Genomic DNA, 14,601 nt, shown 5'->3' on the forward strand with positions numbered 1-14,601 from the left:
TGTCATTATGACAATACTATCTACACTAAGAAAGTGGGTAAGTTTCTTATCATTCTTGTTCTTTATGTTGATGATCTTATCCTTACTATTAGTGATCCCAACATTATAAACCATGTGAAGTCTAGCCTTAAAAAGAAGTTTGAAATGACATACTTAGGACACTTGCATTATTTCTTGGTCTTCAAGTCTTGCAATCCAAGGAAGGTATTTCCCTTTCCCAGTCCAAGTATGCCTATGATCTTCTACGCCACTTTCACATGGAAGACTATAAGCCATCCCCTTCTCCCTTTTAGTTTGGAGTCAAACTTTTAGCCACTTGTAGTCCCCCTGAAGTTGATGCTACCTTATACCGTCAGCTTGTAGGAAAACTTTTGTATCTAACCCATACTCATCTTCACCTTTCCTTTGTTGTTGGACTTATTGCGTAGTTTATGCAAAACCCACATGAAAGTCATTGGAAAGCAGCTAAAAGAGTACTTCGTTATGTTCGAGGTACAGTTTAGTTTGGGATTCATTACAGTGCATAAGCATCTCCTCTATTGGTTAGTTTCACTAATTCTGATTGGGTTGGTGACCCTGATGATTGGAAGTCTACTGCAGGTTATGTCTTCACTCTTGGTTCTGGACCTATTACATGGGATTGCAAGAAACAAAGTGCCATTTCTCTTTCTTCAGTAGAAGCAGAGTATCGTGGTGCCGTAGAAGCTAGTAAGGAAGCCTTGTGGCTTTGTCAGATCCTGTAAGAGTTTGGCTTTCAGCAGCAACATCTGACTACGCTTTGGTGTGATAATCAAAGTTCCATTCAACTATGCAAAGATCTAGTCCAACATCAGCACAACAAACACATTAAACTACACATGAACTTCATCAGAAAGCTCATTCACGACCATTTTCTTGAAGTGCAATATTTTTCAACAGATGATAAAGTTGCAGACATCTTTACAAAGGCTCTTACATAGGCGAAGTTTACTAAAATTCGATTTATGGTTGGAGTTCAGCAAGTTGTCACTAAGGGGGGATAGGCTCTAATGCCTCCTGCCTTCTCCTATTGTGTCATATTTGTACATCCTTCAATCCTATCCCAAGTTGTTCTTAAGGGGGGATGTTAGGATATTCCAACACATAGGAAATAGTTAATTATAACTTGGTCTAGTGTAGAGTTAGGTAAAGTGTGTTTCTTTACTATGTACTTTTGTAACTTACAATCTGACGATCATGATATGTTCTAGACATTAAGTGATCCAACGGTTCATTCTCTCCTCAGTATTACTAACACTTGATCCATGGCTTAACACTCGATTGGTCCATGATCTCTGTTTAGAGAGCATGGAGGGTCATTTGTAGGGTGACCATTCATGAGAGAAGCTTATGTAAATTTTCTTTATTTTATTAATAAATTGCCTGAAGTGGCCGCGTTGGCTCAGGCCATGGATTGTTTCCCTCTTAGAGTGTTTTAACCACATCAAGAATACTGGTGTATTGATCTGTGATCTGTTTGTGAGCGGTGTCCTTTGGTGTTCTATCTAAGGAACTTACCTTGTAAATTCCTACAAGTCAGCAGTCCGTACGCTTACAAGGTCATGCCACTTGACAAGTTTTTATTAGTTCTCACCGGACAATATATGGTTGACACTTGGCACTATTTTATTGGTTGACATGTGGTTGCTTTGTACTGGTTCTTGGGTTGCTGTGGTGAGCCAACGAGGAAGTGCCACATGGCATCCTCATGGAGAATTAAAAATTTTATGTGAAGGAAGACAACCTCCCCATGATTTGAACCTGCAGCCTCTTCTTTACAAACAAAGCACCTTTACTAACTCAGATATGCATTGTTTCTTGTTAAAATACCCTTCGAATACATTTTTAAGTTTTAACTCGCGTGCTTTGGGAAAGGGGTCGGGGCTAAGCCCTAGCCCTTGGTCCTCTAGTGCCATAGGACCACGGGTGGGGGCCAAGGGCTGGGCCTTAGCCCAGCCCACAGTCTCATGCATACTACAATATGACCAACGCTTAAGCTTAAAGGTGCCGGTAGAGAATGGGGCTAGCTCAAGGTCGTATGGTCCTCCATATGACCATACCAGTGGAAAATAGGGCTAAGTACGAATTTTAACTATCCTACAATTTCGACTATGGATTAGGAATATAGGCGAGGTTTGCATGCAGTTTCCGCGTTCGGGGCACACAGGCCGGGTTTAGTTTGAATTGTAGGATTATTAACAACATAATTGGGTAGAAACTTAAAACAATGATATCTTAATGAATTTTTGGCCAAATGAGGTGCAAAAAGAGTCAAAACAGGGGTTTTCGATAGTGTTGGATCCATTGAAGACATTAGTTCTTTTGTTTGATATTTCTAAAATCTTGTTATTATACTTTTTATTATGAATTTAGATCTCTTATCCAATTTTTATTTTAAAATTTTAAAACTAATTTTGTTCAATTTTCTTTTTTGATCTTCTAGATCGTAGGGAGTGCAAGAAAAGAGCATACTCAACAATATTGAAACTCTTTATTCAAAAACAAAGAAAAAAGATTCAATCTCTAACTTCAAATTGTGGCTTTCAAAACACTATTTGTCTCCTTCTCAAATATTCCTTCTCTTTCTTCATCTTCCTGCAATTAATTAATGAGTTGGGTTGCTCTTATTGCACAACAAAAAAATTGCAAATAAAATTAAATCTAACTTAAAAACTTAAAAAAGCATATTACCAAACTCGGTTTTTATTCATTGATTCTCTCCTACTCTACTCTACTGGAAATAAAAAATTTGTTTCAAGTGTATGCATATTTCCAGTGTAACCATGTGCGTAATAGGAGTAAAAATATATTCATGCTTAGTTTTAAAAAATATGCATTAAAACATATCAAAGAATAAAAAGCCAATTGTTTTGATAATGCAATTAAGAAATAAGGTGATTTAATCCTTGATTGGAACCATCTTTCAATAAGGCCATGACATTCCTGATTTCTTTCTTGGTTTAAATCACTTTGAATATCCTCCTTTATTATGCATTCCTCAAATTCTAGTAGTTTCTCCCCATCAACAATATTGCATGATTCTTCAGTCTCTTCAACAAATTGACAAGAGGAATCAAAAGAGACTTGAAGATCTTCTTGTGGAGGTGGAGAGACAGATAAATTTTTAAATGCAGTTAAAATATACTATTCCTGAGAAGTAGATATCCCAGCTATTGCTAGGATTTGAGAGAGTTCTTGGAAGGACATTCTTCAAACTCCTTAAGTGTCTGTGAATTACTATATCTGGTTGATAATTCCTATCGCGCACACATATTAGTACGAAGTTTTGAAAAATTATTAAAATATAAAATGAAAAATGATTTTAACATGCATTTAACCATGCATCTAAAAATGAATGCAACTATAATGAGTTATCTAAACTTAAAAATAAACACTTATGTATACCTCCCCAACAACAATGCCAAAATTTTGGGTGATTTAATTGCGAGTTAAATCCCTATCATTAATTGTCAACCCGGGGTTCGTATAACTGACGAGGTATATGTGTACTATATGCACTAGGTGGTTATTTATTAGAATAGATTAATCTAATGCAGTTAAAACTAATTACAAAACAAATTAAATCAATCCAATCAAACCAAATTGAAATCACACTTGCATAAAGGAAATCACACTTGCTTGAAAATGAAATCACACTTGCAGAATTGAAATCACACTTGCATAAATGAAATCACACCACACTTGCTGAATTGAAATCACACTCACACATGCTGAAATGAAATCACACTTGCTGAAAGGAAAAGCACACTTGCATAAAATGAAAACACACTTGCTGAATTGAAATGAAATAAAATAACTACACTATGTTACCAATATGTACAAATATGTGCAAACTGTGGTTGATGGGGGCCCTCCATTCCTCAACAAGCACACCGAACAACTATCACATCTTGGAGATCAAAGTAGCAGTATGTATTTCATAAAGATGAAGTTACAATATATTACAAGAATTCTCTCTCCTCACTTTACAAATCACATCTTGGATGGAACTTGAAACCTCCAACTAACAACTCTAACACCTAACACCTAACAACAACAATAACTAGTTACAATTGACAACTAACAACCCTTTGCATGAAGGGTGCACTCCTATTTATACAAAAAATGAGGATAAATATACAATAAATATAGATCCTTAGATCTCTCCTAAATCCACATTTATCTCTTTGTGGTTACAACCAATCACCTAAAAATGTAAGATACAAATCCTCTTATCCATGATTCTTCTCCTTTGAATGTGCATAGTTAATGATCCACATCTTCTATAATTACTCCACAAATCTTCATGAGTTGGAATTTGAAATTCGAATTTGTGGTTGGGTGGCCAAGTAGGACCCTTCTAGAATCTCCAAGTAGGCCTACAATATCACAAAACTCATAACAATTTTAGATATATATGAAAATATGTTAATTTCCTAACGTTTAATCACAAATTCACTTATAATACTTAAAATCAATGACTTGGAAAATAATAATGATAAGCCCATGTAATGATGAAAATGGTTACTTAATGTATGGTTATGGGGTTATAGAGTTACAGAATAAGGATAAAATGATGGAAATGAAAGTGAAAGTGGATGAAATTTTGGAGGCCCAACAAAGGCCATGCATTATTTAGGGAAGGTTGATAGAGGTCCCCAAACACCACTTTCATCACTCATCCACTCGATCTAGCCAAGATTCATCTTCAAATTCCACTTTGCCTTACATGAAAAAATAAAAAAATCCTTTTTCATCAACTTTTCCACCACCTGCACCTCATCTTGATGATTTTAACCCTATCCTTATACCTCCTATGAATTTCCATCAATCCCACATGAAATAATGAGGTCTCGAAGAGGAATTAAATGACTGCTACAAGAAGAGGATTCGTCCTATAGTAGCCTGTACAGTTACAACAGAACTCAACATTTATTTTTACCACCCACTGAGCAGAAGATACAACCACCTTGAGCATCGCGAAGCCATTTCTAAAGTTGAGAAGGGACACATCCTCCTCAGGAGGTAGTCCATATACTCCACCAACGACAAATGGGGTACTGGGAAGAAACCTGCACACACAACAATTTTATCAGTCAAAGGATCATCAAGCTAAGAATACATGTGTAGAAACAAACAAAGGAAACCAACACCTTCAAGATCATCATATTATGAAGTGCAGCTCCAGAATGCAAGCATATCCAACAAATCGACATCACAAGTAGGTACAGGTATGCAATATTCTTCACCTATTCTCTTAAGCATGTTATGGTTGGAAATTTTTTGTTAATGCATAAGAGATGTAGGTTTATAAACTAAGGATGGGTCAACAGTGTCAGTCACCCTCAACCAGTTAAGTAACATCCTCCCTCCTCACTTTCCATACAATTGCATAGTACATGCATCATGTAGCAAAAACCTGAAGAGGTAAATTCCTTTGGAAAAAATGTTTTATTATATAATAAGGGCGAGGTAAGAGCAAAGGAAGTATTTCACTGAGATAGGGGGTATCATTCTTCTCTTTACATGACCAAAAATTGACCACCCTATCTCTACCTCTGCACCCTAGATTATTCAAAGAAAAATCTTGGAAATTCCTTTCAAATCATTTTAGGAGACATCAATAGGAACCATGGGGAGGAGGTTTCAACCAAAGGGGAAGCAAATTTTGACATCCATGAGAAGGCCAACCACTAGAGCATCCCTATCTAAGTATCTCAAAGCACAAACTACCATGCTACAGGAGAAAATATGGCTGCTACAGGAGAAACAAGCCTGCTACAAGAGAAACAAATTTGCTACAAGAGAAGACAGTGTGCTACAGGAAAGTCTAGAGAGCTACTAAAAGCCTAATTTTGAGAAACTTTACCCTAGATTTGAAGAGGTACATCTAAGAGAAGGGTAAGTACACATTTTTCTCTGCCATCTGTGGACAAGAAACCTACAAAACCTCTCATTCCTTCAACCAAAATTCTGATAGTAGTTTGAGAATAAAAAATTGAATGAGAATGTTTCTTTTGAGTTAAGAAAGATAAGAAAGGAAATGGAATTGTTTTTGAGTTGAGTCTGAAGTTTTCCTTCCTCTAACCAGTATGGATAAAATTGCTCTTTTACCGCTATAGCAGATTGAGAGTATTGGTTTGCCAAACTTTGGAAAAATCACAGTGACAATCTTGTGGGGTGATTTAAATTAAAGAGAGTCCACGAAATCATCAAGGATGATAATTTTCACATAAGTTGTGGAGAATGTTCAAAAACTTGTATCATGGGAAAATATTTTGGACATTAGCAGAGATACTTTTCTTAGGACACAAGCACAAGCCTAATTAGAACTTGGAGAAAATGATGGATCTACAGAAGAAGGACATGGAGAAGAAGAAGAATATAATGGAGAAAGAAGATGTGCCAAATTCCTTATGAGGTAGATTGGGATGTTAAGGAGGCCACTAGGGCCATGAATGAGGCAAACTGTAGGTCAATAAGTTACTCAGAGGATGAGCAACTCTTTCAGCAAGGGGGTATGATGGGCGTCCAAATTAGACATAAACTAAGGCCCATCCGACCATCCTTCAAGACATTAAACCTCTATTTTTTGTATTATATGACATATTTTTAGCTTTAATATGTTCATTATGAAGCTTTAGAGATAATTGCATATTTGTGCCTATTGTTTGGTCAATTTAGTGTCCTAAATTGCTCTACATAAATTATCAATCCGGTTATCATAAACTGATGAAGTGTAGTGCACTATATGTGCTAGATGGCCCTTCTTACTTCAGTGTTTTTGAGTTTTAAGTTGTTTTGGGGTTTTTAATCCTTTAATCCCTAATGATGTATAATGTATTTAACAAAAACCTTAAATCTGTTTCTGCTAAAGAAATGAAATGAGGACTAAGAGTGCTTAAAGTTAGATTTGGAAGTAAAGTTTAGTCAAGAAAAGGAAAATAGAGTTCCTATTTCTGCTCTTATTATTGTTTCCAAAACATGAACTAAAGGAACTTAAGAGTGAAGTTGCAACTACTGTCTAATCAGATTAATGAAATATTAAAAGTGAAATTGCAGCTATCTATGATGAAAACAAAACTAAAATGAGATTACAACTACTGCTTAGTCTATTGTAGAGTCAAAACTTAATGAAAAACTGAAAATGAAATTGGAACAAAAATAAATGAAAAACTAAGATTGAAAATGAAATTGCAACTAGTCTACTATAAAAACTAAATGAAGTGCTTTGTCACTCTGCTACACAATTTTGGGAGAACAACCTCCTTGTGATAACATTTTGAGGAATTCCATACTTCATTGTTCTAAGAAAATAAATAAATACAAAAATGCAGAAAAAGACTCATTACATAAGTGAAATATTCCACCACTTAGTTTAAGATGAACCATCAACTAGAAGGGCTTTTAGAAACATTCACCTATAACATGAGTCACTAAATTAATAATAAAATGACATTGATCAGTTTAATTACAAACCTAAAGACTAATGAACAACTAATGAAATAAATTACTCTACACTACTGAACTCAACTTCAAGCTACTGATGAAGAACCGAAAAGAAATTAAACCAAAAGACTATTCTGCACTGAAATAAGATGTTCTACATTAGTAGGAAAATAGTAAAAACTGCATTATGAACAAGGTTAGAAAATGGTTATAAACATCATGGAAAAATACAGTGAATTTACAACTTAATTATAAAATACAAAACAAAATAAAATGTAACCTTAACCAGTGCATGGGCCGTCTGCAACTACTCAGGTTATATGCACTTAATCAACACTCCAACAAATGCTTTCAGGTATCCATGAAACACAAAGTCTTTATATTGAAAACAAAGAATGAGTTCTCAAAACTACATAGCAGTAATCTGAACTTAACACATGAGCAAATTCGAACTAGTTATGTGTTCTTCACACAGGTATTTATAGAGAAATTATACAATTGTTTTATGGAGAAAAATGAGCTACAACAAAACACGTAGGCAGACAGGCCCACGAAATTATCTTCCGTAGTTGCTGGAGACATAAATCTAAGGTAATGGCTATTGGATTCAGTTTGCATAAGTGGTTGATGAAGTACGTGGCCTCAGGAAACTGCTTCGGATCCCACCACTGAGAAACGTGTACAAAAAAGAGTCCTGTTTGCCTTAGGTTTATATGTTTGACTTCCCTTTGACCGAAGTCTTCCTTGTTGACATGGTCTAGGTGAATAGGACACGATCCATGCCCTGATGTTTTCCAAGCTGCCCATGTAGTCATTTTCCCCTCTTAACACCTGGAACCTGCAAAAGCGTGGAGGTAGCTGCAGAACAGCCGATTAACTGCAGAATGTGTCTGCATTTCGTAGCTAAAAGACAAAAACTTATTCAAACAACAAACATAAAATTATAACATGTAAATCACTAAAATGTTCTCCTTGAGGCAATGTATAATGGTTATTGATGATGAGGATGCATTTTTCAAAGAAGAATGGATGAGAAAAGTTGCTAAGGAAAGGGCAGTTTTGGAGCTCAACATACCCCCACTGCAAGACTATTGCATGTCCCCATGTAATCAAAATTGTGAACTGCCTCCTCCTACTGCATTTGTTTTGAGACTTCAGCCAAAACATCCAACCTCTTCTTGCTTTTCTTTGCACCAACTACCATCCTTGGCTTCTTCATGAGAAATCTGTACTTGAGGTTAATAAGTGCCCTGTTTAGCTTCTTATTCTTCCTTTTTAGTTTTTTGTTCTTCTTGTGCCATAAACCCAAGTGAATCATAGTGTTATCATGGATAATCTTATCCAACTTGTTTTGTTCTTTTAAGGCTTCATTTTCTCTTTGGATGTGCCTATTTAGAACTTCTAGCTCATAGATCTCCTGTGTAAGGGAGCTAGTTAAGGTTTCTTGTGAGGTGGCAGCTGCTCTGGATTAGCTGAAGTCACTGGGTCTATTGATGTACTCTTTTTCTCCAATGACTCTATGTAGTCATAAATTTGCTATTGGATTGGATCAATACCAAGAGAGGCTCTTCTTGGGCTGCTCTCAAACTTTTGTGGAGGAGAGTTCTATGGGATTTTCTCATATGGAATATTGTTAGGGGACTAAGTTGGAGTTTCTCCCTCTAAATCTATAAACTGGGTCTCTTTTGATTTCATTTTCTTCACTTTTCCCCGAAGTCTAGAACTCCTCCTCAAGTTTTGGGAGCCTATGATCTCTTCCTCTGTAACCTATTTCCTTTTTCCTTTCTCCTTATCTTTCTTCAGCTATTCCCTGATTTTGATTAGTCTCTCAGAAAGCAGTTGTTCATCCTCCTTAGGTGATGAAGGTTCAGGAATATCCTTGTGGATTTCTTCAACCTTTTCTTTCATTTTTCTCCTCTACTTAGTCTGCTTTCTGATCTTTGTTAATTTCTCAGAGATTGGCTCTTCTTCATCATTTTTCTGTGCTAAAGTTTTAGGGGTGTTTTGAATGGTGAGACTGGTCTTCCTTCTCCTACTTCTTTTTACAGGACTTCCCTCAGGCAATTCTGGAGCATCTTGGAAGAAGTTCCTTACCAAAAAGTCCTCCCATGTGTCCCCTACACTTCTCAAATGAAATTCAACTAAAATCTTCACTAGTCCATGGTGATATAGAGTGGTTTCTATTGACTCAACTTTCTTTTGAACATTAGTTGCCATTCTTCTCAGACTATTCAACAGGAAAAAGGGTAGATTGAGGGTTCCATCTTCTAGAAAATTCATTAACAGTCGTATATGATATACATACATAGAACCAAACCTCCCTTCGCATGTAATAAACTTTTGCAAAATTAACAACATGCTACTCCATTTGTTTTTAAGTGCAGAGATTGGAATCCCTTTTCTAAAAACTGAAGTGTCCATACCTGGATTTTTAAGAATGACCTTCTAGGATTCATCATGAAACTCTTTGTTCTTAAACCACCTTTCTCCTAGCCTTGGGAGTTCTGTTGCTTCAGATATAAAGGAATCGATAACTGCAAATTTGATGTCACCTATTTCCACGTCCATTCCATCAAATGACCTAGCAAAGGCTTTGGTGATTTCCTTATGGTAACCGTTGATTTTTTCAATAACCAACTAGCCTTCTGTAACATTCCTTTCAGCTGCGGATAACCCTCCATATACTTCACCCCTATGGTTTCAGTTCTAACAATGAGCCCCATAACCTCTGTTCTCGTCTACTCTTCAAAATTCCCTTCACTGTCTGAGAAATGGAGTGACTACGTAAAGAGGACTGTGTATACGAAAATGGAGCAACTGGGTGGATAGAAATAGAACGATTATGGATATGGAAACGGAGTGACAATGTATATGGAAGCAAGATGACTGTGAATAAAATGGCTGTATATATAGAATATATGGAAATAAAGTAGCTATACACATAAACTGTGTGAAAAACAAAATGACTGTATGCATAAAGTATATGAAAACAGAGTGACTGTATGCATAATAAGGCTATGAAAGTATGACAAAAAAACTTGGTGTAATAAATAAATAGTCAGGGTTTTGAAGAGTCGTATATAGATAGGTCATGTTGTTAATCTACTCATTAACAGGTGTGGCTGTAAAAGTTCGATTAAGTATGAGTCATGGAGTTTAAAATGGAGATTAGTTATGAAGGCATCATTGGACCGTTTGGCATTGAAGACGGAAGGTGTGGCGGAGTCATCGTGGCAGTCAAATCACATAATGATTAATCAAGGAGACATGTGATCATACAAGTTATACAAACTTATGTTTTTGTATTGCTTTTTGAAGTAAGTTTTTGTTTTTACCTTTGGAACCTTACCTTTCGCTTGCTAATATCTTGATGTTTGCTTCCACAGGTGCTTTGGGTGTGATTGGTATTCAAAGTTGTTTTCTCTTCAATTCCCTGTATATGAGATTTTATTATGAACTGGCCTCTTTGTGGTTGGACTGATAATAAAACTGTTGCTGCAGAATAAGATTAGCTGCAGAATAGGATCAGCTACGGAACGGGAACAACTGCAGAACATGGAAACAACTGCAGAATGTAAAATAGAGAATAAAATATGGCTTATGAATGAATGAAATGGAAATGGCTGTGTGAGTGAAAATATGAAAAGATGATAAATGAAAAATAGAGATGAAAGAAATGCTGGAGAAGAAAAATTTATTGGTGGAATATGGCAATGGAGTGAAGTGAAACTTGTAAAAGTAAAACAGAGTGAAATGAGATAATGAATTTTTCAGAATGCACAATGAGTCACCATTTTTTCAGAAAAGAAATGAAAAATATAGGGTGTCAGAGTCTTCTGATTTTCACCCTGTATTTTCTGTATAAGCATGCCAATCAGTGATTGGTTTTCAACCTTATACAAATTATTATTATTATTATTTTTAGATAGGAAAAGCAAAGACTAAGTTGGTGGAGAAGAAGGATTCTTCTTCACCAACTTCATTTCAGAGTTTTTCTGAAAGATCTTGATGAACTCCTCCTTTGAGATTAGTTTTTGATAAATTTTCAATCTATGACCATTCACAAGGAGAGGAGTTTGACTTTCATCTATTGTTCTGATCTTTACTACTCCATTACTAAAAACTTTTTCAATCTCATATGGCCCAAGCCAATGATTTTGAAACTTCCCTTGAAAATCTTTAAACATTGAATCAAATAACAATGCCCGATCTCCCTCTTGAAACTTCTTGTCCTTGATGTATTTGTCATGCCATTTAGCCCTTTGTTGCTGGACTAGACCAGTCCTTTGAACAACTTCTTGTCTGATTTCATCAAGTTCATTTAATTGCTCCAGTCTATGTCTTTGAGCTTCTGATAAATCCATCCCCAACTGAACTGCCATCTTGAAAGTTTTGACTTGGAACTCTATAGGGAACAAGACTTGCTTCCCATAAACAAGTTCATAGGGTGTATGTCCAGTTGTGTTCCTCCATGTAGTTCTATAGGCCCATAAGGCTTCAGGAAGCCTTTCTGCCCAATCTCTTCTATGTAGATGCATAGTCTTGGTGAGGATTCCTTCAATCACTTTATTTGTAGACTCCACTTGACCATTTGCTTGTGGATGATATGGAGTAGATTTCCTATGCTTTATCTTGTACTCCTCCATAAGCCTTTCCATCATGTTGGATGTGAATTGAGATCCCTGATCTGTCACAATTTCTCTTGGAACACCAAAGCGAGTAAAGATATCCTCAAAAAGAAAACTAACTACAGATTTTTCATTAGCAAAAAGTAATGCTTTGGCCTCTACCCATTTGGTGACATAATCAGTGCATACCAATATATACTTTTTCTGCTTGGATGGAGGATTAATAGGTCCAATAGAGTCTAAATCCCATTTTTCAAAGGGTTTGATAAGTACCTGAGTTTGTAATGTCATTTCATTTGAGGAAGCAGGTTTCCCTACCCTTTGGAAGCTTTCACACCTCCTGACATATTCTTTAGCATCTTTGAAGATGGATGGCCAATAATATCCTAAAGAAAGGATTTTATAGGCTATCCTTTTGTCAGCAAAGTGTCCACCACACGGCTCATCATGACATGCTTTGAGAATATCGGGCATTTCATCTTCCCTGACACACCTTCTGATCATAAGATCTGGCCCTGTTTTATACAATTCATTAGTGATCCATGAATATCTTGCACTTTCTTGAATAATCTTTCTTTTCTCTCTAGGAAACAAATGTGAAGGTAACTTCCCTGTAACCAAGTAATTAGCAATATCTGCAAACCAAGGAGTTTAAGTAGTTATTGCAAAGAGATATTCATCAGGAAACTTATCTTCAATTGGAGAGTCTTCTTTGATATTCTGAATCCTGGACAAGAAATCAGCAACTGTGTTTTGTTTTCCAGGTCTCTCTAGCACAGTAATGTTGAATTCTTGCAAAATTAAAAGCCATCTTGTAACTCTGCCATTAGTAATAGGTGTATTCATCAAATATCTAATTGCAGAGTGATCTGTATGAACAAAGGTTTCATAGCCTGTTATATAGTGTCTGAACTTGTTAATTGCATGAACAACAACTAAGAATTCCTTTTCAGTCACAGTATAATTCAACTCAGTGAGAGTCAAATTCTTACTTGTATAGTAAATGGCATAAGGTATCAAATCTTTTTGTCCCAATATAGCTCCCAGAGCTGTATTTGAAGTATCTGTAGAAATATGGAAAGGAAGTTTCCAATTTGGTCCTCTTAAAATAGGTGCTTCAGATATTTTTGCTTTCAAGGTTTCAAATGCTAGTTGTAAATTAGGATTCCACTTGAATTCACAATATTTTGTAAGAAACTTGAAGAGTGGAGATGTTATTTTAGTGAAGTTTTCTAGAAATCTTCTATAGTATCTTGTAAATCCTAGAAAACTTCTAACATCCCTTTGGCAACTTGGAATTGATAACTTAGAGATGACTTAAACTTTAGAGTTGTCAACTTTAATCCCATCTCCTGAAATGTGATGTCCTAAAACAATACCTTCTGTAAACATCATAAAGCATTTTTCATGGCTTAGTGAAAGGTTTGTTTCTTTACATCTTTTAAGGACTTTTTCTAAATTTTCCAAAGCTTCTTCAAATGTTTTACCATAGACTGTAAAATCATCCATATATACCTCTACACAATCATGTATTAGATGAGAAAAAATTCCTAGTATTGCTCTTTGAAATGCTGCAGGTGCATTACATAACCCAAAAGGAAGTAATCGGTAGGAAAAAGTTCCCCATGGACAAGTAAATGTGGTTTTATCCTGATCCTCAAGTGCTACCTGAATTTGATTATAACCACTAAAACGATCCAAGAATGAGAAATACTTCTTACCTGCTAATGTATCTAATACCTGATCTATAAAGGGCAAAGGAAAGTGATATTTCAAGGTTGCTTTATTCAATTCTTGGTAATCAATGCACACCCTCCATTTACCATTCTTTTTAGGCACAATTACCAAAGGAGAAACCCATTGGCTATCTGAAATTGGGAAAATGAAGTTTACATTGAGTAATTTTTGGAGCTCTTCTTTCACAATTTCCCTAAGATTTGGATTCATTCTTCTCTGAGGTTGTCTGATTGGTCTACTACTTTCCTCAATATAGATATGATGGATACAAGTCTTAGGATCAATACCTTTCATGTCGGTGTATTCCCATGCAAATGCAACAGAATGTTTTTGTAATGTTTTGGTTAGCTCTTCTTGTTGTAGTTTCTCCAAGTTTTTGTTTATGTTTAATGTCCTACCTGGAAAAATTTCAATTGTAGAGCTACCAAACTCTTCCATAGAATAGAGAGAAATCTACCTAGATGACAAGTATTCAACATTAGATTTTTCTTGGAATTGTGCATGATCATATTCTGAAGATGTTTCAAAATTTTCCAATGTGTTCAAAATTTGACTATCTTCACTAATTTCTGACATAGTAAAGAGAGGCTGAATATCATCTTCATCATCAATCCATCCCTTATCCTCTATTTCTGTTATTGGTTTTGCTGGAGGATACAAAGGAAATTTCTTTGTTGAATTACCATAAGAAATATACATGTCACCAGATCTACAACTAATAAAGGCATCCGCTGTGGCCAGCCAAGGTCTTCCTAATATGAGTGGGTGT

This window comes from Pinus tabuliformis, chromosome J (genome assembly GCF_031772625.1).
Source record: "Pinus tabuliformis cultivar Carrire ecotype Pingquan chromosome J, CPIR1, whole genome shotgun sequence".
NCBI classification, from domain to species: domain Eukaryota; kingdom Viridiplantae; phylum Streptophyta; class Pinopsida; order Pinales; family Pinaceae; genus Pinus; species Pinus tabuliformis.